We start from the raw sequence: 27,385 nt of genomic DNA on the forward strand, positions 1-27,385 counted from the left end.
GCTGCTGCTGCTCTTTCATATGGTGGACTACATTTTTCTCATACCCCAAGATCAGACAACAGAGCAGGTGGAGGTGTTTGTCTGCTCCTTTCATCCAAATGTACTTTCCAAGTTATCCCCCAAGTACCCTCACTTGTCTTCCCTTCCTTTGAGGTCCATGCTGTCAGACTCTACGTCCCCTTCTCCATGCGAGTGGCGGTGGTGTATCATCCTCCCGGCCCCTCTCATCAGTTCATGGATCACTTTGCCACCTGGCTTCCACACTTCCTGTGACACCCCCACCCTTATCATGGGTGATTTCAACATCCCCATTGCTTCTCCCCTCTCCCCACCTGCTTCTCACCTTTTATCTCTAACCTCCTCTTTCAGCCTCTCGCAGCATAATAACTCTCCAACGCATGAAGATGGAAACTCCATTGACTTGGTCTTCTCCCGGCTTTGCACAGTGGATGATTTCATAAACTCCCCTCTCCCGCTCTCTGACCACAACCTTCTTTCATTCTCTATCAAGAACTGCCATCCTGCTCAGGTCACCCCCACTTTCCACACTTATAGAAACATACAGGCCATTAACATCCAGAAACTTATGAAGAACTTGCAGTCATCATTGGCCCCAATCTCCTCCATCTCATGTCCTGATTCTGCTCTGCAGCATTACAATGAAACCCTGCAAAGTGCCCTGGATGAAGCTGCACCTCCTATACATAGAACAACTTGGCACAGACGGCGACCACCGTGGCACACGCTGCAAACACGTTTCCTGCAGCGGTGCTCCAGGTGCGCCGAACGTCTGTGGAGAAAATCTAATCTACCCGAAGATTTCATTCATTATAAGTTCATGCTAAAAACATACAACTCTGCCCTTCACCTCTCCAAACAAACCTATTTCAACACACTCATCACCTCACTGTCAAATAACTCTAAACGTCTCTTTGACACTTTCCAGTCCCTACTCAACCCAAGAGAGCAGGCCCCAACCACAGATCTCCGTGCTGACGATCTGGCCAATTACTTCAAAGAAAAAGTTGACCACATTCGACAGGAAATCATCTCCCAATCTCTTCATACCATGCACTGTCCTCCCTCCCCCACAGCATCTAGTTCACTCTCTGACTTTGAACCAGTTACAGAAGAAGAAGTAATCAGGCTCCTTGCATCTTCTCGCCCGACCACATGCACCAGTGACCCCATTCCGTCACATCTCCTCCAGTCCCTTTCCCCGGCTGTCACCTCTCACCTAACAAAAATATTCAACCTTTCCCTCACTTCCGGTATATTTCCCTCCTCATTTAAGCATGCCATCATACATCCATTACTTAAAAAACCATCCCTCGATCAAAACTGTGCCGCTAATTATAGACCAGTCTCTAATCTTCCCTTCATCTCTAAACTCCTCAAACGCCTGGTCCACTCCCGTCTTACCCGGTATCTCTCAGATAACTCTCTTCTCGACCCTCTTCAATCTGCCTTCCGCTCTTTACACTCTACTGAAACTACCCTCACTAAAGTCTCTAATGACCTACTAACAGCTAAATCTAATGGTCACTACTCCATGCTAATTCTCTTGGATCTCTCTGCAGCATTCGATACTGTGCATCATCAGCTCCTCCTCAATATGCTCCACTCCATCGGCCTCAAGGACACCGTTCTCTCTTGGTTCTCCTCCTATCTCTCTGACCGATCCTTCACTGTATGTTTTGCTGGTTCCTCCTCCTCTCACATTCCCTTTACTGTTGGGGTTCCTCAAGGATCAGTCCTAGGCCCCCTCCTCTTCTCATTGTATACTGCCCCTATTGGACAAACAATCAGTAGATTTGGTTTCCAGTACCATCTCTATGCTGACGACACCCAATTATAAATCTCTTCTTCTGTTATCATACCGACCTTTTTAGAAAACACCAGTGATTGTCTTACCGCTGTCTCTAACATCATGTCCTCCTTCTATCTGAAACTGAACCGGTCAAAAACTGAACTCCTCGTGTTCTCTCCCTCTACTAACCTACCTTTGCCTGACATTGCCATCTCCGTGTGCGGATCCACCATTACTCCAAAGCAACATGCCCTCTGCCTTGGGGTCATCCTTGATTCCGAGCTTTCATTTACCCCCCACATCCGATCACTGGCTCGCTCTTCTTATCTGCATCTCAAAAACATTTCTAGAATTCGCCCTTTTCTTACTTTCGCCTCTGCAAAAACTTTTACTGTCTCACTTCTTCATTCTCATCTGGATTATTGTAACTCTCTACTAATCGGCCTCCCTCTTACCAAACTCTCCCCGCTCCAATCTGTCCTGAATGCTGCTGCCAGGATCATATTCCTCACCAACCGTTACACCGATGCCTCTACCTTGTGCCAGTCATTACACTGGCTACCAATCAACTCCAGAATCCAGTACAAAACTACTACCCTCATCCACAAAGCACTCCATGGCTCAGCACCACCCTACATCTCCTCTCTGGTCTCAGTCTACCACCCTACCCGTGCCCTCCGCTCCACTAAGGACCTCAGGTTAGCATCCTCAATAATCAGAACCTCCCACTCCCGTCTCCAAGACTTTACACGTGCTGCGCCGATTCTTTGGAATGCACTACCTAGGTTAATACGATTAATCTCCAATCCCCACAGTTTTAAGCGTGCCCTAAAAACTCATTTGTTCAGACTGGCCTACCACCTCAATGCATTAACCTTAGAGTTGAGCGACCTTGACCTTTTTAGAGTCGAGCCAGGTTTCGCGAAACCCGACTATCTCAAAAGTCGGGTCGAGTGAAATCGCCCGATTATGACGTAAAGTCGGGATCGACCGAAACACGAAACCCAATGCAAGTCAATGGGGCAGCATAGTCGGCAGTGAGTGGGGGCCAGGAAAACACCTAGAGTGCCCATTTTAATGTCAAAACCATCCATTCTTCTTAATGAAGCTTGTCAAGCGTAATTTACCTTATAATAATTGGAAGGCATTTGAAATTGGGGGTCATTTGGCTAAAGTTGTGGTGGGTAGGGCTGGTTCAAGTAATTAGTGGGCCCAGGAAATCTGGACCACGTCACGGCAGTGGAGCAGGGAGAGGTAAGTATTTCAACTTTGCAAGTGCTGTGAACCTGAGCAAGCAGGGGGGGCCCACTCGTTGGCATTGGCACTGGCACAGGGCCCCTCAAAGTACAGCGGTGTGTTTGCACGGCGGGGGCGCCTCCCACCGGCAGCAACACTTTTGCGTACCATGAGAGGCCCTGTGCCAGTGACGTTGCCAACTAGTATTCCTCCCCCCACCCGATGAAGGAACCTGCACTTTCATCTGCACCTTCCTGTTTGTCCCCGTGTAAGGTGGTATGGTATGCGGGAAGGGGGACCTGACTTTCAGCAGGGTCACAATCTTGCAGTGTAGCGTGCACGGGAAATGTTGCGTTATGGGTCAATGTACCAGCAGACTCATCTATCACTGGCTGGGCAATGGGCAGGATGAGGAGGAAACACAGATATAGGCCCAAAGAATAAAGTGGGCTAAATGCAGTTCAAAATTGGTAACACAGGACTAATCAGGGGGCATTGCAGTGGAGGACAACTGGAATGAGAGGCTGACACAGAGAGTAGGCCCAAATCAGTAAGTAGTCGAAATGCAGTTCAAAATTGGCAACAGTAGTAAACAGGCGGCACAGCTTTGTTCAGTGGAGGAGAACAGCAAGGAGTGGCAGACACCGATAGTAGGCCCCAACCCAACTAGTAGGCCAAATGCAGTCTAACATTAACAACTACTTAACGAACGGAATTTCAGGACAGGAAACCAGGAGAACAGCAAGGAGCGGCAGACACCGATAGTAGGCCCCAAACCAACTAGTACGCCAAATGCAGTTGTTCCGTTTAACCACAATTTAATGAGAGCCTGAAGATAGAAGTTCAGGAAAGGCAACCTGGAGAACACCTTGGAGTGGAACACACCATCTCTCTACACCCCATACCCAATTTGTAGGCCTAATGCAGCGTAGTTTCCAACAACTACTAAACGAGAGCATGATGATCGAAGCATTGGCGAGGAAACCTGGGGAACACCTTGGAGTGGAACACACCATCTCTCTACAGTGGAACACACCATCTCTCTACACCCCATACCCAATTTGTAGGCCTAATGCAGCGTAGTTTCCAACAACTACTAAACGAGAGCCGGAAGATCGAAGCTCAGGAAAGGCAACCTGGAGAACACCTTGGAGTGGAACACACCATCTCTCTACACCCCATACCCAATTTGTAGGCCCAATGCAGCGTAGTTTCCAACAACTACTAAACGAGAGCCGGAAGATCGAAGCAATGGAGAGGAAACCTGGGGAACACCTTGGAGTGTAACACACCATCTCTCTACACCCCATACCCAATTTGTAGGCCTAATGCAGCGTAGTTTCCAACAACTACTAAACGAGAGCCGGAAGATCGAAGCAATGGAGAGGAAACCTGGGGAACACCTTGGAGTGTAACACACCATCTCTCTACACCCCATACCCAATTTGTAGGCCTAATGCAGCGTAGTTTCCAACAACTACTAAACGAGAGCCGGAAGATCGAAGCAATGGAGAGGAAACCTGGGGAACACCTTGGAGTGGAACACACCATCTCTCTACAGTGGAACACACCATCTCTCTACACCCCATACCCAATTTGTAGGCCTAATGCAGCGTAGTTTCCAACAACTACTAAACGAGAGCCGGAAGATCGAAGCTCAGGAAAGGCAACCTGGGGAACACCTTGGAGTGGAACACACCATCTCTCTACACCCCATACCCAATTTGTAGGCCCAATGCAGCGTAGTTTCCAACAACTACTAAACGAGAGCCGGAAGATCGAAGCTCAGGAAAGGCAACCTGGGGAACACCTTGGAGTGTAACAAACCCTCTCTCTACACCACGGAAGGGCTGATTCTTAGGAAGGAAGGCTGTCGGAAAGAAGCAGGGCGCGTCCGAGGGTGATTATATTCTTATTAGGTATATACTCACCCTCGGACGCGCCCTGCTTCTTTATTTGTAATGAATGTTTATTTGCAATGTGGTTTTGACTTACTCTATTTTTTTGGTAAATAATGATTTTATTATTTTCATTGTTTTGCATCTTCTTGGCAATAATATAAAGAAGACGCGACAGGACAACACTCGGTGGATGCCATATCTATGTTTAAAATTGAAAAAACCTTTCAGTTAACTACTTGCAGGAGAAAGTTATTGTAGCTGGTGGCCATGTTTAGTACTGTACCAGATTTTTGTTGTATGTGTTTGTTTTTAATGTTAAAATGTCTGCATTTGATATCTCTCCAGTATTTTCTTTTTTATAAGCAAAATACTTATTTTTATATTTTCTGATGTTGGTTCCAGGGGTACACGGGCAGCAGTGGTGTGGTCAGTGGAGGCCTAGTGGAAGGAGTGACCGCAGACAGGCATCGAAGGCCTAAAATAATAACACATGGCTGTAGGCAATTTTAAATTGGTTACAGGGGTACACGGGCAGCAGTGGTGTGGTCAGTGGAGGCCTAGTGGAATGAGTGACCGCAGACAGGCATCGAAGGCCTAAAATAATAACACATGGCTGTAGGCAATTTTAAATTGGTTCCAGGGGTACACGGGCAGCAGTGGTGTGGTCAGTGGAGGCCTAGTGGAAGGAGTGACCACAGACAGGCATCGAAGGCCTAAAATAATAACACATGGCTGTAGGCAATTTTAAATTGGTTCCAGGGGTACACGGGCAGCAGTGGTGTGGTCAGTGGAGGCCTAGTGGAAGGAGTGACCGCAGACAGGCATCGAAGGCCTAAAATAATAACACATGGCTGTAGGCAATATTAAATTGGTTCCAGGGGTACACGGGCAGCAGTGGTGTGGTCAGTGGAGGCCTAGTGGAAGGAGTGACCACAGACAGGCATCGAAGGCCTAAAATAATAACACATGACTGTAGGCAATTTTAAATTGGTTCCAGGGGTACACGGGCAGCAGTGGTGTGGTCAGTGGAGGCCTAGTGGAAGGAGTGACCGCAGACAGGCATCGAAGGCCTAAAATAATAACACATGGCTGTAGGCAATTTTAAATTGGTTCCAGGGGTACACGGGCAGCAGTGGTGTGGTCAGTGGAGGCCTAGTGGAAGGAGTCACCGCAGACAGGCATCGAAGGCCTAAAATAATAACACATGGCTGTAGGCAATTTTAAATTGGTTACAGGGGTACACGGGCAGCAGTGGTGTGGTCAGTGGAGGCCTAGTGGAAGGAGTGACCGCAGACAGGCATCGAAGGCCTAAAATAATAACACATGGCTGTAGGCAATTTTAAATTGGTTCCAGGGGTACACGGGCAGCAGTGGTGTGGTCAGTGGAGGCCTAGTGGAAGGAGTCACCGCAGACAGGCATCGAAGGCCTAAAATAATAACACATGGCTGTAGGCAATTTTAAATTGGTTCCAGGGGTACACGGGCAGCAGTGGTGTGGTCAGTGGAGGCCTAGTGGAAGGAGTGACCGCAGACAGGCATCGAAGGCCTAAAATAATAACACATGGCTGTAGGCAATTTTAAATTGGTTCCAGGGGTACACGGGCAGCAGTGGTGTGGTCAGTGGAGGCCTAGTGGAAGGAGTAACCGCAGACAGGCATCGAAGGCCTAAAATAATAACACAAGGCTGTAGGCAATTTTAAATTGGTTCCAGGGGTACACGGGCAGCAGTGGTGTGGTCAGTGGAGGCCTAGTGGAAGGAGTCACCGCAGACAGGCATCGAAGGCCTAAAATAATAACACATGGCTGTAGGCAATTTTAAATTGGTTACAGGGGTACACGGGCAGCAGTGGTGTGGTCAGTGGAGGCCTAGTGGAAGGAGTAACCGCAGACAGGCATCGAAGGCCTAAAATAATAACACATGGCTGTAGGCAATTTTAAATTGGTTCCAGGGGTACACGGGCAGCAGTGGTGTGGTCAGTGGAGGCCTAGTGGAAGGAGTGACCGCAGACAGGCATCGAAGGCCTAAAATAATAACACATGGCTGTAGGCAATTTTAAATTGGTTCCAGGGGTACACGGGCAGCAGTGGTGTGGTTAGTGGAGGCCTAGTGGAAGGAGTGACCGCAGACAGGCATCGAAGGCCTAAAATAATAACACATGGCTGTAGGCAATTTTAAATTGGTTCCAGGGGTACACGGGCAGCAGTGGTGTGGTCAGTGGAGGCCTAGTGGAAGGAGTGACCACAGACAGGCATCGAAGGCCTAAAATAATAACACATGGCTGTAGGCAATTTTAAATTGGTTACAGGGGTACACTGGCAGCAGTGGTGTGGTCAGTGGAGGCCTAGTGGAAGGAGTGACCGCAGACAGGCATCGAAGGCCTAAAATAATAACACATGGCTGTAGGCAATTTTAAATTGGTTCCAGGGGTACACGGGCAGCAGTGGTGTGGTCAGTGGAGGCCTAGTGGAAGGAGTCACCGCAGACAGGCATCGAAGGCCTAAAATAATAACACATGGCTGTAGGCAATTTTAAATTGGTTCCAGGGGTACACGGGCAGCAGTGGTGTGGTCAGTGGAGGCCTAGTGGAAGGAGTGACCGCAGACAGGCATCGAAGGCCTAAAATAATAACACATGGCTGTAGGCAATTTTAAATTGGTTCCAGGGGTACACGGGCAGCAGTGGTGTGGTCAGTGGAGGCCTAGTGGAAGGAGTGACCACAGACAGGCATCGAAGGCCTAAAATAATAACACATGGCTGTAGGCAATTTTAAATTGGTTCCAGGGGTACACGGGCAGCAGTGGTGTGGTCAGTGGAGGCCTAGTGGAAGGAGTGACCGCAGACAGGCATCAAAGGCCTAAAATAATAACACATGGCTGTAGGCAATTTTAAATTGGTTCCAGGGGTACACGGGCAGCAGTGGTGTGGTCAGTGGAGGCCTAGTGGAAGGAGTCACCGCAGACAGGCATCGAAGGCCTAAAATAATAACACATGGCTGTAGGCAATTTTAAATTGGTTACAGGGGTACACGGGCAGCAGTGGTGTGGTCAGTGGAGGCCTAGTGGAAGGAGTGACCGCAGACAGGCATCGAAGGCCTAAAATAATAACACATGGCTGTAGGCAATTTTAAATTGGTTCCAGGGGTACACGGGCAGCAGTGGTGTGGTCAGTGGAGGCCTAGTGGAAGGAGTCACCGCAGACAGGCATCGAAGGCCTAAAATAATAACACATGGCTGTAGGCAATTTTAAATTGGTTACAGGGGTACACGGGCAGCAGTGGTGTGGTCAGTGGAGGCCTAGTGGAAGGAGTAACCGCAGACAGGCATCGAAGGCCTAAAATAATAACACGTGGCTGTAGGCAATTTTAAATTGGTTACAGGGGTACACGGGCAGCAGTGGTGTGGTCAGTGGAGGCCTAGTGGAAGGAGTGACCGCCGACAGGCATCGAAGGCCTAAAATAATAACACATGGCTGTAGGCAATTTTAAATTGGTTCCAGGGGTACACGGGCAGCAGTGGTGTGGTCAGTGGAGGCCTAGTGGAAGGAGTGACCGCAGACAGGCATCGAAGGCCTAAAATAATAACACATGGCTGTAGGCAATTTTAAATTGGTTCCAGGGGTACACGGGCAGCAGTAGTGTGGTTAGTGGAGGCCTAGTGGAAGGAGTCATCGCAGACAGGCATCGAAGGCCTAAAATAATAACACATGGCTGTAGGCAATTTTAAATTGGTTACAGGGGTACACGGGCAGCAGTGGTGTGGTCAGTGGAGGCCTAGTGGAAGGAGTAACCACAGACAGGCATCGAAGGCCTAAAATAATAACACATGGCTGTAGGCAATTTTAAATTGGTTCCAGGGGTACACGGGCAGCAGTGGTGTGGAGGCCTAGTGGAAGGAGTCACCGCAGACAGGCATCGAAGGCCTAAAATAATAACACATGGCTGTAGGCAATTTTAAATTGGTTCCAGGGGTACACGGGCAGCAGTGGTGTGGTCAGTGGAGGCCTAGTGGAAGGAGTGACCGCAGACAGGCATCGAAGGCCTAAAATAATAACACATGGCTGTAGGCAATTTTAAATTGGTTCCAGGGGTACACGGGCAGCAGTGGTGTGGTCAGTGGAGGCCTAGTGGAAGGAGTAACCGCAGACAGGCATCGAAGGCCTAAAATAATAACACATGGCTGTAGGCAATTCTAAATTGATTCCAGGGGTACACGGGCAGCAGTGGTGTGGTCAGTGGAGGCCTAGTGGAAGGAGTCACCGCAGACAGGCATCGAAGGCCTAAAATAATAACACATGGCTGTAGGCAATTTTAAATTGGTTCCAGGGGTACACGGGCAGCAGTGGTGTGGTCAGTGGAGGCCTAGTGGAAGGAGTGACCGCAGACAGGCATCGAAGGCCTAAAATAATAACACATGGCTGTAGGCAATTTTAAATTGGTTACAGGGGTACACGGGCAGCAGTGGTGTGGTCAGTGGAGGCCTAGTGGAAGGAGTAACCGCAGACAGGCATCGAAGGCCTAAAATAATAACACATGGCTGTAGGCAATTTTAAATTGGTTCCAGGGGTACACGGGCAGCAGTGGTGTGGTCAGTGGAGGCCTAGTGGAAGGAGTAACCGCAGACAGGCATCGAAGGCCTAAAATAATAACACATGGCTGTAGGCAATTTTAAATTGGTTCCAGGGGTACACGGGCAGCAGTGGTGTGGTCAGTGGAGGCCTAGTGGAAGGAGTGACCGCAGACAGGCATCGAAGGCCTAAAATAATAACACATGGCTGTAGGCAATTTTAAATTGGTTCCAGGGGTACACGGGCAGCAGTGGTGTGGTCAGTGGAGGCCTAGTGGAAGGAGTCACCGCAGACAGGCATCGAAGGCCTAAAATAATAACACATGGCTGTAGGCAATTTTAAATTGATTCCAGGGGTACACGGGCAGCAGTGGTGTGGTCAGTGGAGGTCTAGTGGAAGGAGTCACCGCAGACAGGCATCGAAGGCCTAAAATAATAACACATGGCTGTAGGCAATTTTAAATTGGTTCCAGGGGTACACGGGCAGCAGTGGTGTGGTCAGTGGAGGCCTAGTGGAAGGAGTGACCGCAGACAGGCATCGAAGGCCTAAAATAATAACACATGGCTGTAGGCAATTTTAAATTGGTTACAGGGGTACACGGGCAGCAGTGGTGTGGTCAGTGGAGGCCTAGTGGAAGGAGTAACCGCAGACAGGCATCGAAGGCCTAAAATAATAACACATGGCTGTAGGCAATTTTAAATTGATTCCAGGGGTACACGGGCAGCAGTGGTGTGGTCAGTGGAGGCCTAGTGGAAGTAGTCACCGCAGACAGGCATCGAAGGCCTAAAATAATAACACATGGCTGTAGGCAATTTTAAATTGGTTCCAGGGGTACACGGGCAGCAGTGGTGTGGTCAGTGGAGGCCTAGTGGAAGGAGTGACCGCAGACAGGCATCGAAGGCCTAAAATAATAACACATGGCTGTAGGCAATTTTAAATTGGTTCCAGGGGTACACGGGCAGCAGTGGTGTGGTCAGTGGAGGCCTAGTGGAAGGAGTGACCGCAGACAGGCATCGAAGGCCTAAAATAATAACACATGGCTGTAGGCAATTTTAAATTGGTTCCAGGGGTACACGGGCAGCAGTGGTGTGGTCAGTGGAGGCCTAGTGGAAGGAGTGACCACAGACAGGCATCGAAGCGAAGTCTCCCTAAGCTAGAAGATCGTTGGGTACAGCCGGGACCAGCTGATTCGAAAGCATCACCAAACCAGGGATTCAAGCTTCAGGAGACTAATTTGCATATTCCAGGTGCCTTCTGGGAGAAGCGAAGTCTCCCTAAGCTAGAAGATCGTTGGGTACAGCCGGGACCAGCTGCTTCAAAAGCATCACCAAACCAGGGATTCAAGCTTCAGGAGGCTAATTTGCATATTCCAGGTGCCTTCTGGGAGAAGCGAAGTCTCCCTAAGCTAGAAGATCGTTGGGTGCAGCCGGGACCAGCTGCTTCGAAAGCATCACCAAACCTGTATTTTTGCCTGTAGGACATTATTGCAAGAGAGCTTGGCTGAGTAGATTACACAAGAAGGAAAACACACAGCAAGTCAGCAGGATCTTGGAGCAACATGGCAGATGTGACAACCTACATGGTGAGCTGCAGCATGTGCTACATGTTCACAGATCGACCAGAAGAAGAATCCAATTTCACCTGTCAGAAGTGTAGACTAGTGGCCCTTTTAGAAGAAAAGGTGCGGGGTCTGGAAGAAAGAATAGCAACTTTGAAACTCATCAAAGAGAATGAAGACTTTCTAGACAGAACAGAAGCATCTCTACTGGTCACAGAAGGTGCAAAAAGTGTCAGAGAACCTCCAAAAGCAGATGAGTGGAAGCATGTGACCAAAAGAAGCAAGAAGACCATGGAGAAATCACCAACCACACAACTGAAGAACCGATATCAAATCTTTGTAGAGGATGAAGATGGCACACCTAAGAATGAAGCAATACCAGCAAGCAAAAAAGAAAAGGGCACACAGCAACAAGTGACAGCAAAAAGTACAGCCAAGAAGCAACGAAGAGTGGTGGTGGTGGGAGACTCACTACTGAGAGGCACCGAAGCAGCCATCTGCAGACCGGACATAACTGCAAGAGAAGTATGCTGCCTTCCAGGTGCGATGATCAAGGATGTGACCGATAGGATACCAAAGCTCTTCAGCTCCAAGGACGTCCACCCATTTCTTCTGATACATGTTGGCACCAATGACACGGCAAGGAAGGACCTACCGACAATCTGCAAGGACTTTGAAGAGTTGGGGAAGAAAGTAAATGAACTGGATGCACAGGTAGTTTTTTCTTCTATCCTTCCAGTAGACGGGCATGGCACCAGGAGATGGAACAGGATCCTTGATGCAAACAACTGGCTAAGACGATGGTGCAGACAACAAGGATTTGGATTCCTGGACCACGGTGTGAATTACTGGTATGATGGACTCCTCGCCAGAGACGGACTACACCTCAACAAACCTGGGAAACACACATTCGCCAGAAGACTCGCTATACTCATCAGGAGGGCGTTAAACTAGAAGAAGAGGGGACGGGAAGAAAAACATTAGACTCGAACAAAGACGACCCAGGAAAACATACTCAGAAGGGAGGTAAGAACATTTCTAAAACAATCCACAGCGAGGAGATTGGAACAAAACAAAATCCTCTAAACTGCATGCTCGCAAACGCCAGAAGCCTGACAAACAAGATGGAAGAACTAGAAGCAGAAATATCTACAGGTAACTTTGACATAGTGGGAATAACCGAGACATGGTTAGATGAAAGCTATGACTGGGCAGTTAACTTACAGGGTTACAGTCTGTTTAGAAAGGATCGTAAAAATCGGAGAGGAGGAGGGGTTTGTCTCTATGTAAAGTCTTGTCTAAAGTCCACTTTAAGGGAGGATATTAGCGAAGGGAATGAGGATGTCGAGTCCATATGGGTTGAAATTCATGGAGGGAAAAATGGTAACAAAATTCTCATTGGGGTCTGTTACAAACCCCCAAATATAACAGAAAGCATGGAAAGTCTACTTCTAAAGCAGATAGATGAAGCTGCAACCCATAATGAGGTCCTGGTTATGGGGGACTTTAACTACCCGGATATTAACTGGGAAACAGAAACCTGTGAAACCCATAAAGGCAACAGGTTTCTGCTAATAACCAAGAAAAATTATCTTTCACAATTGGTGCAGAATCCAACCAGAGGAGCAGCACTTTTAGACCTAATACTATCTAATAGACCTGACAGAATAACAAATCTGCAGGTGGTTGGGCATTTAGGAAATAGCGACCACAATATTGTGCAGTTTCACCTGTCTTTCACTAGGGTGACTTGTCAGGGAGTCACAAAAACATTGAACTTTAGGAAGGCAAAGTTTGAACAGCTTAGAGATGCTCTTAATCTGGTAGACTGGGACAATATCCTAAGAAATGAGAATACAGATAATAAATGGGAAATGTTTAAGAACATCCTAAATAGGCAGTGTAAGCGGTTTATACCTTGTGGGAATAAAAGGACTAGAAATAGGAAAAACCCAATGTGGCTAAACAAAGAAGTAAGACAGGCAATTAACAATAAAAAGAAAGCATTTGCACTACTAAAGCAGGATGGCACCATTGAAGCTCTAAAAAACTATAGGGAGAAAAATACTTTATCTAAAAAACTAATTAAAGCTGCCAAAAAGGAAACAGAGAAGCACATTGCTAAGGAGAGTAAAACTAATCCCAAACTGTTCTTCAACTATATCAATAGTAAAAGAATAAAAACTGAAAATGTAGGCCCCTTAAAAAATAGTGAGGAAAGAATGGTTGTAGATGACGAGGAAAAAGCTAACATATTAAACACCTTCTTCTCCACGGTATTCACGGTGGAAAATGAAATGCTAGGTGAAATCCCAAGAAACAATGAAAACCCTATATTAAGGGTCACCAATCTAACCCAAGAAGAGGTGCGAAACCGGCTAAATAAGATTAAAATAGATAAATCTCCGGGTCCGGATGGCATACACCCACGAGTACTAAGAGAACTAAGTAATGTAATAGATAAACCATTATTTCTTATTTTTAGTGACTCTATAGCGACAGGGTCTGTTCCGCAGGACTGGCGCATAGCAAATGTGGTGCCAATATTCAAAAAGGGCTCTAAAAGTGAACCTGGAAATTATAGGCCAGTAAGTCTAACCTCTATTGTTGGTAAAATATTTGAAGGGTTTCTGAGGGATGTTATTCTGGATTATCTCAATGAGAATAACTGTTTAACTCCATATCAGCATGGGTTTATGAGAAATCGCTCCTGTCAAACCAATCTAATCAGTTTTTATGAAGAGGTAAGCTATAGACTGGACCACGGTGAGTCATTGGACGTGGTATATCTCGATTTTTCCAAAGCGTTTGATACCGTGCCGCACAAGAGGTTGGTACACAAAATGAGAATGCTTGGTCTGGGGGAAAATGTGTGTAAATGGGTTAGTAACTGGCTTAGTGATAGAAAGCAGAGGGTGGTTATAAATGGTATAGTCTCTAACTGGGTCGCTGTGACCAGTGGGGTACCGCAGGGGTCAGTATTGGGACCTGTTCTCTTCAACATATTCATTAATGATCTGGTAGAAGGTTTACACAGTAAAATATCGATATTTGCAGATGATACAAAACTATGTAAAGCAGTTAATACAAGAGAAGATAGTATTCTGCTACAGATGGATCTGGATAAGTTGGAAACTTGGGCTGAAAGGTGGCAGATGAGGTTTAACAATGATAAATGTAAGGTTATACACATGGGAAGAGGGAATCAATATCACCATTACACACTGAACGGGAAACCACTGGGTAAATCTGACAGGGAGAAGGACTTGGGGATCCTAGTTAATGATAAACTTACCTGGAGCAGCCAGTGCCAGGCAGCAGCTGCCAAGGCAAACAGGATTATGGGGTGCATTAAAAGAGGTCTGGATACACATGATGAGAGCATTATACTGCCTCTGTACAAATCCCTAGTTAGACCGCACATGGAGTACTGTGTCCAGTTTTGGGCACCGGTGCTCAGGAAGGATATAATGGAACTAGAGAGAGTACAAAGGAGGGCAACAAAATTAATAAAGGGGATGGGAGAACTACAATACCCAGATAGATTAGCGAAATTAGGATTATTTAGTCTAGAAAAAAGACGACTGAGGGGCGATCTAATAACCATGTATAAGTATATAAGGGGACAATACAAATATCTCGCTGAGGATCTGTTTATACCAAGGAAGGTGACGGGCACAAGGGGGCATTCTTTGCGTCTGGAGGAGAGAAGGTTTTTCCACCAACATAGAAGAGGATTCTTTACTGTTAGGGCAGTGAGAATCTGGAATTGCTTGCCTGAGGAGGTGGTGATGGCGAACTCAGTCGAGGGGTTCAAGAGAGGCCTGGATGTCTTCCTGGAGCAGAACAATATTGTATCATACAATTATTAGGTTCTGTAGAAGGACGTAGATCTGGGTATTTATTATGATGGAATATAGGCTGAACTGGATGGACAAATGTCTTTTTTCGGCCTTACTAACTATGTTACTATGTTACTATGTTACTATGAAGGCCTAAAATAATAACACATGGCTGTAGGCAATTTTAAATTGGTTCCAGGGGTACACGGGCAGCAGTGGTGTGATCAGTGGAGGCCTAGTGGAAGGAGTCACCGCAGACAGGCATTGAAGGCCTAAAATAATAACACATGGCTGTAGGCAATTTTAAATTGGTTACAGGGGTACACGGGCAGCAGTGGTGTGGTCAGTGGAGGCCTAGTGGAAGGAGTGACCGCAGACAGGCATCGAAGGCCTAAAATAATAACACATGGCTGTAGGCAATTTTAAATTGGTTCCAGGGGTACACGGGCAGCAGTGGTGTGGTCAGTGGAGGCCTAGTGGAAGGAGTCACCGCAGACAGGCATCGAAGGCCTAAAATAATAACACATGGCTGTAGGCAATTTTAAATTGGTTACAGGGGTACACGGGCAGGAGTGGTGTGGTCAGTGGAGGCCTAGTGGAAGGAGTCACCGCAGACAGGCATCGAAGGCCTAAAATAATAACACATGGCTGTAGGCAATTTTAAATTGGTTACAGGGGTACACGGGCAGCAGTGGTGTGGTCAGTGGAGGCCTAGTGGAAGGACTAACCGCAGACAGGCATCGAAGGCCTAAAATAATAACACATGGCTGTAGGCAATTTTAAATTGGTTCCAGGGGTACACGGGCAGCAGTTGTGTGGTCAGTGGAGGCCTAGTGGAAGGAGTGACCGCAGACAGGCATCGAAGGCCTAAAATAATAACACATGGCTGTAGGCAATTTTAAATTGGTTCCAGGGGTACACGGGCAGCAGTGGTGTGGTCAGTGGAGGCCTAGTGGAAGGAGTGACCACAGACAGGCATCGAAGGCCTAAAATAATAACACATGGCTGTAGGCAATTTTAAATTGGTTCCAGGGGTACACGGGCAGCAGTGGTGTGGTCAGTGGAGGCCTAGTGGAAGGAGTCACCGCAGACAGGCATCGAAGGCCTAAAATAATAACACATGGCTGTAGGCAATTTTAAATTGGTTCCAGGGGTACACGGGCAGCAGTGGTGTGGTCAGTGGAGGCCTAGTGGAAGGAGTCACCGCAGACAGGCATCGAAGGCCTAAAATAATAACACATGGCTGTAGGCAATTTTAAATTGGTTCCAGGGGTACACGGGCAGCAGTGGTGTGGTCAGTGGAGGCCTAGTGGAAGGAGTGACCGCAGACAGGCATCGAAGGCCTAAAGTAATAACAAATGGCTGTAGGCAATTTTAAATTGGTTCCAGGGGAACACGGGCAGCAGTGGTGTGGTCAGTGGAGGCCTAGTGGAAGGAGTGACCACAGACAGGCATCGAAGGCCTAAAATAATAACACATGGCTGTAGGCAATTTTAAATTGGTTCCAGGGGTACACGGGCAGCAGTGGTGTGGTCAGTGGAGGCCTAGTGGAAGGAGTGACCGCAGACAAGCATCGAAGGCCTAAAATAATAACAAATGGCTGTAGGCAATTTTAAATTGGTTCCAGGGGAACACGGGCAGCAGTGGTGTGGTCAGTGGAGGCCTAGTGGAAGGAGTGACCACAGACAGACATCGAAGGCCTAAAATAATAACACATGGCTGTAGGCAATTTTAAATTGGTTCCAGGGGTACACGGGCAGCAGTGGTGTGGTCAGTGGAGGCCTAGTGGAAGGAGTCACCGCAGACAGGCATCGAAGGCCTAAAATAATAACACATGGCTGTAGGCAATTTTAAATTGGTTCCAGGGGTACACGGGCAGCAGTGGTGTGGTCAGTGGAGGCCTAGTGGAAGGAGTCACCGCAGACAGGCATCGAAGGCCTAAAATAATAACACATGGCTGTAGGCAATTTTAAATTGGTTACAGGGGTACACGGGCAGCAGTGGTGTGGTCAGTGGAGGCCTAGTGGAAGGAGTGACCGCAGACAGGCATCGAAGGCCTAAAATAATAACACATGGCTGTAGGCAATTTTAAATTGGTTCCAGGGGTACACGGGCAGCAGTGGTGTGGTCAGTGGAGGCCTAGTGGAAGGAGTCACCGCAGACAGGCATCGAAGGCCTAAAATAATAACACATGGCTGTAGGCAATTTTAAATTGGTTACAGGGGTACACGGGCAGCAGTGGTGTGGTCAGTGGAGGCCTAGTGGAAGGAGTGACCACAGACAGGCATCGAAGGCCTAACATAACAAAAATGTCAATACAATGGTATTGTCAGTGGCAGGCATTGAAGGATGTCAGCGCATAGACTAAACATTGGTGGAGCTGTGAGATAATTTTGCAAGTGGTAGAGCACTGTTTGAGCTGGGGTGGGGGGAAACTGTCTTATGGCCGGCGGTACAGGCCCAGGGCCCCTCATATTACAACGGTGTGTCTGACGTTGGGTGCGCACCACCACCGCCAAAGACACATTATTGTACTAGGAGGGACCCAGTGGCAGTGCCGTCGACCAAAAGCGGGCTCACCCACCTCTTCAGACAAACTGCACTCTCACGGGTGCTGTCGCCAAGTGTCGATACCACGGCCCCGTGTGGGGAATTTGGCTATTTAGTGAGGTGTAAACATGTCGTATGCTGGACAATCAGGTGCAGAAAATTACGAGATTGGAAAAGGCATTCAGAATAGTCCACAGGCAAGACCTTTTCATAGGAAAGCTAGGTGTCAGCCGGGCAAGGTGGGGCAAAAGATTTCGAAATCCAGTTGTGGTTCATTTTAATGAAGGTTAGATCGTCTACATTTTGGGTAGCCAGACGAGTCCTTTTTTCTGTTAGTATTGAACCTGCAGCACTGAATACTCTTTCTGATAGGACACTAGCTGCCGGGCAAGCAAGCTCCTGCAATGCATATTCTGCCAATTCTGGCCAGGTGTCTAATTTTGATGCCCAGTAATCAAATGGGAATGACGGTTGAGGGAGAACATCGATAAGGGATGAAAAATAGTTTGTAACCATACTGGACAAATGTTGTCTCCTGTCACTTTGAATTGATGCTGCAGTACCTGTCCTGTCTGCGGTCATAGCAAAATCACTCCACAACCTGGTCAGAAAACCCCTCTGGCCAACGCCACTTCTGATTTCTGCCCCTCTAACTCCTCTGGTCTGCTGGCCCCTGCAGCTCGTGTGAGAACGATCACGGGCGCTGTGTGCAGGGAATGCCAGAAGCAAACGGTCAACAAGAGTTGATTGTTTGGTTGCTAATATTAGTTCCAAGTTCTCATGTGGCATTATATTTTGCAATTTGCCTTTATAGCGAGGATCAAGGAGGCAGGCCAACCAGTAATCGTCATCATTCATCATTTTAGTTATGCGTGTGTCCCTTTTGAGGATACGTAAGGCATAATCCGCCATGTGGGCCAAAGTTCCAGTTCTCAAATCTGCGGTTGTGCTTGGTTGAGGGGCAGTTTCAGGCAAATCCACGTCACTTGTGTCCCTCCAAAAACCAGAACCCGGCCTTGCCGCGCCACCAATTTCCAGTGGCCCCGGAAAAGCTTCCTCATTAAAAATATAATCATCCCCATCATCCTCCTCGTCCTCCTCCTCCTCTTCGCCCGCTACCTCGTCCTGTACACTGCCCTGGCCAGACAATGGCTGACTGTCATCAAGGCTTTCCTCTTCCTCAGCTGCAGACGCCTGATCCTTTATGTGCGTCAAACTTTGCATCAGCAGACGCATTAGGGGGATGCTCATGCTTATTATGGCGTTGTCTGCACTAACCAGCCGTGTGCATTCCTCAAAACACTGAAGGACTTGGCACATTTCTTGAATCTTCGACCACTGCACACCTGACAACTCCATGTCTGCCATCCTACTGCCTGCCCGTGTATGTGTATCCTCCCACAAAAACATAACAGCCCGCCTCTGTTCACACAGTCTCTGAAGCATGTGCAGTGTTGAGTTCCACCTTGTTGCAACGTCTATGATTAGGCGATGCTGGGGAAGGTTCAAAGAACGCTGATAGGTCTGCATACGGCTGGAGTGTACGGGCGAACGGCGGATATGTGAGCAAAGTCCACGCACTTTGAGGAGCAGGTCGGATAACCCCGGATAACTTTTCAGGAAGCACTGCACCACCAGGTTTAAGGTGTGAGCCAGGCAAGGAATGTGTTTCAGTTGGGAAAGGGAGATGGCAGCCATGAAATTCCTTCCGTTATCACTCACTACCTTGCCTGCCTCAAGATCTACAGTGCCCAGCCACGACTGCGTTTCTTTCTGCAAGAACTCGGACAGAACTTCCGCGGTGTGTCTGTTGTCGCCCAAACACTTCATAGCCAATACAGCCTGCTGACGTTTGCCAGTAGCTGCCCCATAATGGGAGACCTGGTGTGCAACAGTGGCAGCTGCGGATGGAGTGGTTGTGCGACTGCGGTCTGTGGACGAGCTCTCGCTTCTGCAGGAGGACGAAGAGGAGGAGGAGGGGGTGCGAACGGCTACAGCCAATTGTTTCCTAGACCGTGGGCTAGGCAGAACTGTCCCAAACTTGCTGTCCCCTGTGGACCCTGCATCCACCACATTTACCCAGTGTGCCGTGATGGACACGTAACGTCCCTGGCCATGCCTACTGGTCCATGCATCTGTTGTCAGGTGCACCTTTGTGCTCACAGATTGCCTGAGTGCATGGACGATGCGCTCTTTAACATGCTGGTGGAGGGCTGGGATGGCTTTTCTGGAAAAAAAGTGTCGACTGGGTAGCTCGTAGCGTGGTACAGCGTAGTCCATCAGGGCTTTGAAGGCTTCGCTTTCAACTAACCGGTAGGGCATCATCTCTAACGAGATTAGTCTAGCTATGTGTGCGTTCAAACCCTGTGTACGCGGATGCGAGGCTAAGTACTTCCTTTTTCTAACCATAGTCTCATGTAGGGTGAGCTGGACTGGAGAGCTGGAGATCGTGGAACTAGCGGGGGTGCCGGTGGACATGGCAGACTGAGAGACGGTGGGAGATGGTATTGTTGCCACCGGTGCCCTAGATGCAGTGTTTCCTACTACGAAACTGGTGATTCCCTGACCCTGACGGCTTTGGCCTGGCAAAGAAACCTGCACAGATACTGCAGGTGGTGCGGAAAATGGTGGCCCTACACTGCCGGAAGGGATGTTGCGTTGCTGACTAGCTTCATTGGCCGAGGGTGCTACAACCTTAAGGGACGTTTGGTAGTTAGTCCAGGCTTGCAAATGCATGGTTGTTAAATGTCTATGCATGCAACTTGTATTGAGACTTTTCAGATTCTGTCCTCTGCTTAAGGTAGTTGAACATTTTTGACAGATGACTTTGCGCTGATCAATTGGATGTTGTTTAAAAAAATGCCAGACTGCACTCTTTCTAGCATCGGATACCTTTTCAGGCATTGCAGACTGAGCTTTAACCGGATGGCCACGCTGTCCTCCAACAGGTTTTAGCTTTGCCACGCGTTTTGGGCAAGATACGGGCCCGGCAGATGGAACCTGTTGCGATGTTGATGCCTGCTGCAGCCCCTCCTCCTCCGCTTCAGAACTGCTGCCGCCTGCACCCTGTTCCCCCAATGGCTGCCAATCGGGGTCAAGAACTGGGTCATCTATTACCTCTTCTTGTAGCTCCTGTGCAACTTCGTCTGTGTCACCGTGTCGGTCGGTGGTATAGCGTTCGTGATGGGGCAACATAGTCTCATCAGGGTCTGATTCTTGATCAGCACCCTGCGAGGGCAATGTTGTGGTCTGAGTCAAAGGACCAGCATAGTAGTCTGGCTGTGGCTGTGCATCAGTGCACTCCATGTCAGATTCAACTTGTAATGGGCATGGACTGTTAACTGCTTCACTTTCTAAGCCAGGGACGGTATGTGTAAAGAGCTCCATGGAGTAACCCGTTGTGTCGCCTGCTGCATTCTTCTCTGTTGTTGTTTTTGCTGAAGAGGACAAGGAAGCGACTTGTCCCTGACCGTGAACATCCACTAACGACGTGCTGCTTTGACATTTACCAGTTTCACGAGAGGAGGCAAAAGAGCTAGAGGCTGAGTCAGCAAGATAAGCCAAAACTTGCTCTTGCTGCTCCGGCTTTAAAAGCGGTTTTCCTACTCCCAGAAAAGGGAGCGTTCGAGGCCTTGTGTAGCCAGACGACGAACCTGGCTCCACAGCTCCAGACTTAGGTGCAATATTTTTTTTCCCACGACCAGCTGATGCTCCACCACTACCACTACCCTCATTACCAGCTGACAATGAACGCCCCCGGCCACGACCTCTTCCACCATACTTCCTCATTGTTTTAAAAACGTAAACAAACTAACGGTATTTGTTGCTGTCACACAAATTACACGGTGAGCTATAACTTCAGTATGATTTAGCTACCCCTTTACAGGTGAGTGAGACCACAACGAAAATCAGGCACAATATTACACACTCTGTTGTTGGTGGCAACAAATGAGAGAGATGCCACACACGCAGGACTGTCACTGAAGCACAAATGTAAATATTAATCTCCCACTGATTTGATTTTTTTTTTTTTTTTCAGGGAGACTTTAGGAAAAAAAAAAATAGAATAAGATGATTTTTTCAGGAAGAATTTAGAAACCAAAGAAAATAAAATGATTTTTTCAGGGAGAATTTAGAAAACAAATAAAACAAAAAAAGGCTTTCTATGGCCCACTGAGTGAGAGATGACGCACACAGGAGTCAGGAGTGGCACACAAGCCCAGAGGCCAATATTTATCTCCCACTGATTGATGTAGTGATTTTTTCAGGTAGATTTTGGAACCCAAATCAAGCTAAAAAAATAATAGGCTTTCTATGGCCCACAATTGGAGAGAGAGAGAGAGATGGCACACCCAGGAGTCAAGACTGGCACACAAGCAGAAAGGGCAATATTAATCTCCCACTGATTTGTTTTTTTTTTTTTTTTTTCAGGGAGACTTTAGGAAAAAAAAAAAATAGAATAAAATGATTTTTTCAGGAAGAATTTAGAAACCAAATAAAATAAAATGATTTTTTCAGGGAGAATTTAGAAAACAAATAAAACAAGAAAAGGCTTTCTATGGCCCACTGAGTGAGAGATGACGCACACAGGAGTCAGGAGTGGCACACAAGCCCAGAGGCCAATATTTATCTCCCACTTTTTTTTTTTGTTCCAGGGAAAATTTATAAACCCAATAAAAAAAATAATAAATAGGCTTTCTATGGCCCACTATCTGAGAGACAGAGAGAGATGGCACGCTTAGGACTGGCACACAAGCCCAAAGGCCAATATTAATCTCCCTTTTTTTTTAAGGGAGAATTTATAAAACCAAAAAAAAATAAATAAATAGGCTTTCTATGGCCCACTATTTGTGAGAGAGATGGCACGCTCAGGACTGGCACACAAGCCCAGAGGCCAATATTAATCTCCCACTTTTTTTTTTTTTCCAGGGAAAATTTATAAACCCAATAAAAAAAAAAAAAAATAAATAGGCTTTCTATGGCCCACTATCTGAGAGAGAGAGATGGCACGCTTAGGACTGGCACACAAGCCCAAAGGCCAATATTAATCTCCCACTGATTGATTGATTTATTGATTTTTTCAGGTAGAATTTAGAACCCAAATAAAGCAAAAAAAAAAAAAATGGCCTTTCTATGGCCCACTGAGTGAGTGATGATGCACACAGGAGTCAGGAGTGGCACACAAGCCCTGAGGCCAATATTTTTCTCCCACTGATTGATGTAGTGATTTTTTCAGGTAGATTTTAGAACCAAAATCAAGCAAAAAAATAAATAGGCTTTCTATGGCCCACTGAGTGAGTGATGATGCACACAGGAGTCAAGAGTGGCACACAAGCCCTGAGGCCAATATTTTTCTCCCACTGATTGATGTAGTGATTTTTTCAGGTAGATTTTATAACCCAAATCAAGCAAAAAAATAAATAGGCTTTCTATGGCCCACTGAGTGAGAGATGACACAGACAGGGATGGCACTCTAGCAGAAATGTCAATCTTAATCTCCCACAAAAAAAAAAAACAGGGAGTGTCCTTCAATTACTATCTCCCTCCAGTAATCTCAGCCAGGTATGGCAGGCAGCAATAAGGAGTGGACTGATGCACAAATTAAATAAAAAGTGTGTACAAACCAAAAAGATAGCTGTGGAGAAAGGAAGGAACAAGAGGATTTGTGCTTTGAAAAAAGCAGTTGGTTTGCACAGCGGCGTACACACAGCAATGCAGCTATCAGGGAGCCTTCTAGGGCAGCCCAATGAGCTACAGCGCTGAGGGAAAAAAAAAAAAAATGTAGCTTCCACTGTCCCTGCACACCGAAGGTGGTGTTGGGCAGTGGAAATCGCTACAGCACAAGCGGTTTGGTGGTTAATGGACCCTGCCTAACGCTATCCCTGCTTCTGACGAAGCGGCAGCAACCTCTCTCTAAGCTCAGATCAGCAGCAGTAACATGGCGGTCGGCGGGAACTCCCCATTATAGCCCCTGTGACGCCGCAGACAGCAAGCCAATCACTGCAATGCCCTTCTCTAAGATGGTGGGGACCAGGACCTATGTCATCACGCTGCCCACACTCTGCGTTTACCTTCATTGGCTGAGAAATGGCGCTTTTCGCGTAATTGAAACGCGACTTTGGCGCGAAAGTCGCGTACCGCATGGCCGACCCCGCACAGGGGTCGGATCGGGTTTCATGAAACCCGACTTTGCCAAAAGTCGGCGACTTTTGAAAATGAACGACCCGTTTCGCTCAACCCTAATTAACCTTACTATCCCTGTGTGGCCTATTAAAAAAAAAACAACATAATCAGGTTCCTCGCATCATGTTCTCATACACTTTATGCAGTTAATAGCCCTCTGTGTCTGTACTGCTACATACTTAGGCAGTTAACTGGTTCATGCAGCTTTACATGAACACCCGAGCCTTACATTATGGCCGGTCCGAATAACTATAGTAATTGTTACCATCCACCTCTCGTGTCTCCCCTTTTCCTCATAGTTTGCAAGCTTGCGAGCAGGGCCCTCATTCCTCCTGGTATCTGTTTTGAACTGTGATTTCTGTTATGCTTTAATGTCTATTGTCTGTACAAGTCCCCTCCATAATTTGTAAAGCGCTGCGGAATATGTTGGCGCTATATAAATAAAATTATTATTATTTTTGCTGCTGGTTTTTTTTTTGCTGTGTTTTTGGTATGCAAATTAAAAGCTGTCTTTTACAGTTCAAGCAAAACCTGTGACATTTCTGAAATCTCATGCACACTCTTGTTTTTTTCTCATGATTTAATTTGGGAACTGCAACATTTTTTTTATATATTTAGCATTTCAATTCGTTCAGTATTTTTGGCAGCATTTTTGTCAAAGAAAGCAATAATAAATAAAACTAATTTTATTAAACAAGTACCGTACATGCATACATGTAATCCGCACCCTAAAAAGGGTTTGTACCAAGTTAGAAAGTTGTCATCCATCTGTGGGATGAGTTAAAATTTGCTATTCACTATGAATACATAATAACTTTTTAACTTTTTTTTAACTTTTTTCAAAATATATGATCATTTTGTAATTTCTGCATAAAAATGAAAACACAGAACAACAAAACAATTTTTATTCAATTATGTATCTAATCATAAATGAATGCTCTGAACATTAGCAATGACTATATAATGTTATTCATCATATACAATATGCGCTTCTTATTCCTCTGTATGCAAAGAAAGATATGTGACGCAGATGCTAATTCACTTTTCAATGTTTTTTCTATGTAGTGAAATTATGTGTCCTTGACACAATCCGTATTGCAAATGTTGCTTTTAACATTCTGGCTTTTTTGTGCAAAAATTAATTAAAAAGTGCATTTCTTAAAGAAACATTTAACCTTGGCAGATTAGATGTTAGATATTTTTTAACATATTTCAATGAATGGTCATCATGTTCTCTTATATGCTGGAGTCTGAATTTTTATTGCAGAGGTGTCTTGCTATAGAAAACACTTCGATTAAATAAAAAACATAGTATGAATGATGAATAGAAAAGGTTGAGAAAGGTTAAAAGTTGATGGTGGGTAATATAGAAAGTTCTGTTTACCTTTATGTTTTTAAATCAATAACAGAACGAACCATGTTTACAAGCATTGAAAAAATGAGATAATATAGAAGAATAGGATGAATACACTGATCATAAGTGTAGAACCTCTTAGATATCTTTAGAGTCTGTAACGACTGCTCTGCAATAAAAGAATATAACATGAAGGTCTTTCAGCCATTAACATTGCTTCAATGATTACTCTGAATGGCTTTTCTGAATATCTCACAACACTTAAAACTTTTATAAATGTGCAGACATCTGTGTCCTCTTATGCAATGACAAAGCTTTATACCGTACACTCATGAATAGTAAAAACATTTCTAAATAACCCCAACAACCTGATGTACAATTGGATTCATCCCCTGACACAAGAGCAAAGTGATTCTAATTATTATGCGGCCTTGACATTTCAAGTGAGCTCTTCAATCTGATAAGCCAACAGTTTTATACACAAAAATGACCATATTTTTAGCTGTTTATTTAAAGTAGATCAAAATGGGGAAAGGTCATGCCAGTATTACAATGGGGAGTGTAACAAAATACATGTTAATTATATTGATTTATTATTGTATCTCTGACAAGGCTATGAGAAAGATACTATAGCAATCGCCAAAGAAAATTATAAAACATTTAAACAGCAAAACAAATATTTGTGGTGTAAAAGTATTACGAAAATTAAAGGTCTCTGCTCACATGTTGGCTATAGCCAATATGTGGCTTGAGAGGTCAAGTCACATGATACTGTCATCATGGCCCTCATTACTGAATGATGATGCCAATTGCAAGACATATGACTGTTTTGGTCACTAAATGTTTTCATCAGTCAAATGCCGATTAAATGTAAATGAACACAATGAGCCACTCTGGAGGTTCAGTGCTGCATTGGTAAGTGAAATATAAGGTGATTACTGTTGTATTTTTGAATAAGCACAGCAGTTTTTGAAAATAATATTATAAGTTGGAAAAGCATTTTAACGTTCTAATATATTCAGATTCCTTATGTACTATATTCAGATGTGCCAATTTTTTCCCTCTGGTTGTCTGTATATTTACACACATTTGTTAGGACGAATTGAAACAGATTCACTATACAGCCTCACATCACAACACTCCAAGAATGTGGATACTCAGAGGAAATTCACATTTGAAGAGATATTTTATTATTTCAAACTATTTACATATGTGTTTTATATAATCATAATGTGCTCATGTGTTGAACATCATGAAAAAAAATAAAATCCACTTAAAACATACATCTAGCCTTCTGTTAGTAAATTAGAAGTTAATATTTTTGTGTTTTGTTACAGTTGCCATTAAAAAAATTACAACAATAAATGTAATTGTTTATCACTAATGATAATGCAATGCAAAGCACATTTAGATCACATTTTATTAAATTTGAAGGTCTTAGACAATTTGTGTTTCAAACAATTTGAGATTTGATTTGAAAAAATTTTAAAAAATGAACATCGGCTGTTTACATGTGGCAGAAGATTACATAAATTACAGAAGATAATACATTACTAACTCAAGGCACAAAAAAAAGTCGAGTTTAGAAGAGATCCATTTTGTGGAGTTGATTTGCGTGGTTTTACTTCATCCTCTCACATTTGGTTTTCCCTTCCTATACCTCCTCTGTTTCCCAATCTTTTTTTTTTTTTTAGAGTGTATTTGTATGATTGAAGTTTTCTTTTATCCTGCCCTGTTAACCCCTTCCCGACCTTTGACGCCACGTAGGCGTCATGAAAGTCAGAGCCAATACGACCTGTGACGCCTATGTGGCGTCATGGAGGGATCGCATCCCTGCAGATCGGGTGACAGGGTTAACTCCAATTTCACCCGATCTGCAGGAACAGGGGGAGTGGTACTTCAGCCCAGGGGAGGTGGCTTCACCCCCTCGTGGCTACGATCGCTCTGATTGGCTGTTGAAAGTGAAACTGCCAATCAGAGCGATTTGTAATATTTCACCTATAAAACTGGTGAAATATTACAATCCAGTCATGGCCGATGCTGCAATATCATCGGCCATGGCTGGAAACTCTGATGTGCCCCCCCACCGCCACCGATCTCCTCCCCAGTCCTCCGTCCTGTGCTCCGCTCCCCTCCGTCATCCTGTCTGCTCCCCAGTCTTCCTGCCCGCTCCCCTGAGTTCCGATGCCACCCCTGTCCTCTGATCCACCCCCCATTCTCCGATCTCCCCCCCCTCATACTTACCGAGACTCCCGGTGTCCGTCCGTCTTCTCCATGGGCGCCGCTATCTTCCAAAATGGCAGGCGCATGCGCAGTGCGCCCGCCGAATCTGCCGGTCGGCAGATTCGTTCCAGGTGTATTTTGATCACTGTGATATAACCTATCAC

Source organism: Ranitomeya imitator, chromosome 3 (genome assembly GCF_032444005.1).
Source record: "Ranitomeya imitator isolate aRanImi1 chromosome 3, aRanImi1.pri, whole genome shotgun sequence".
In the NCBI taxonomy this organism is placed as follows: Eukaryota; Metazoa; Chordata; class Amphibia; order Anura; family Dendrobatidae; genus Ranitomeya; species Ranitomeya imitator.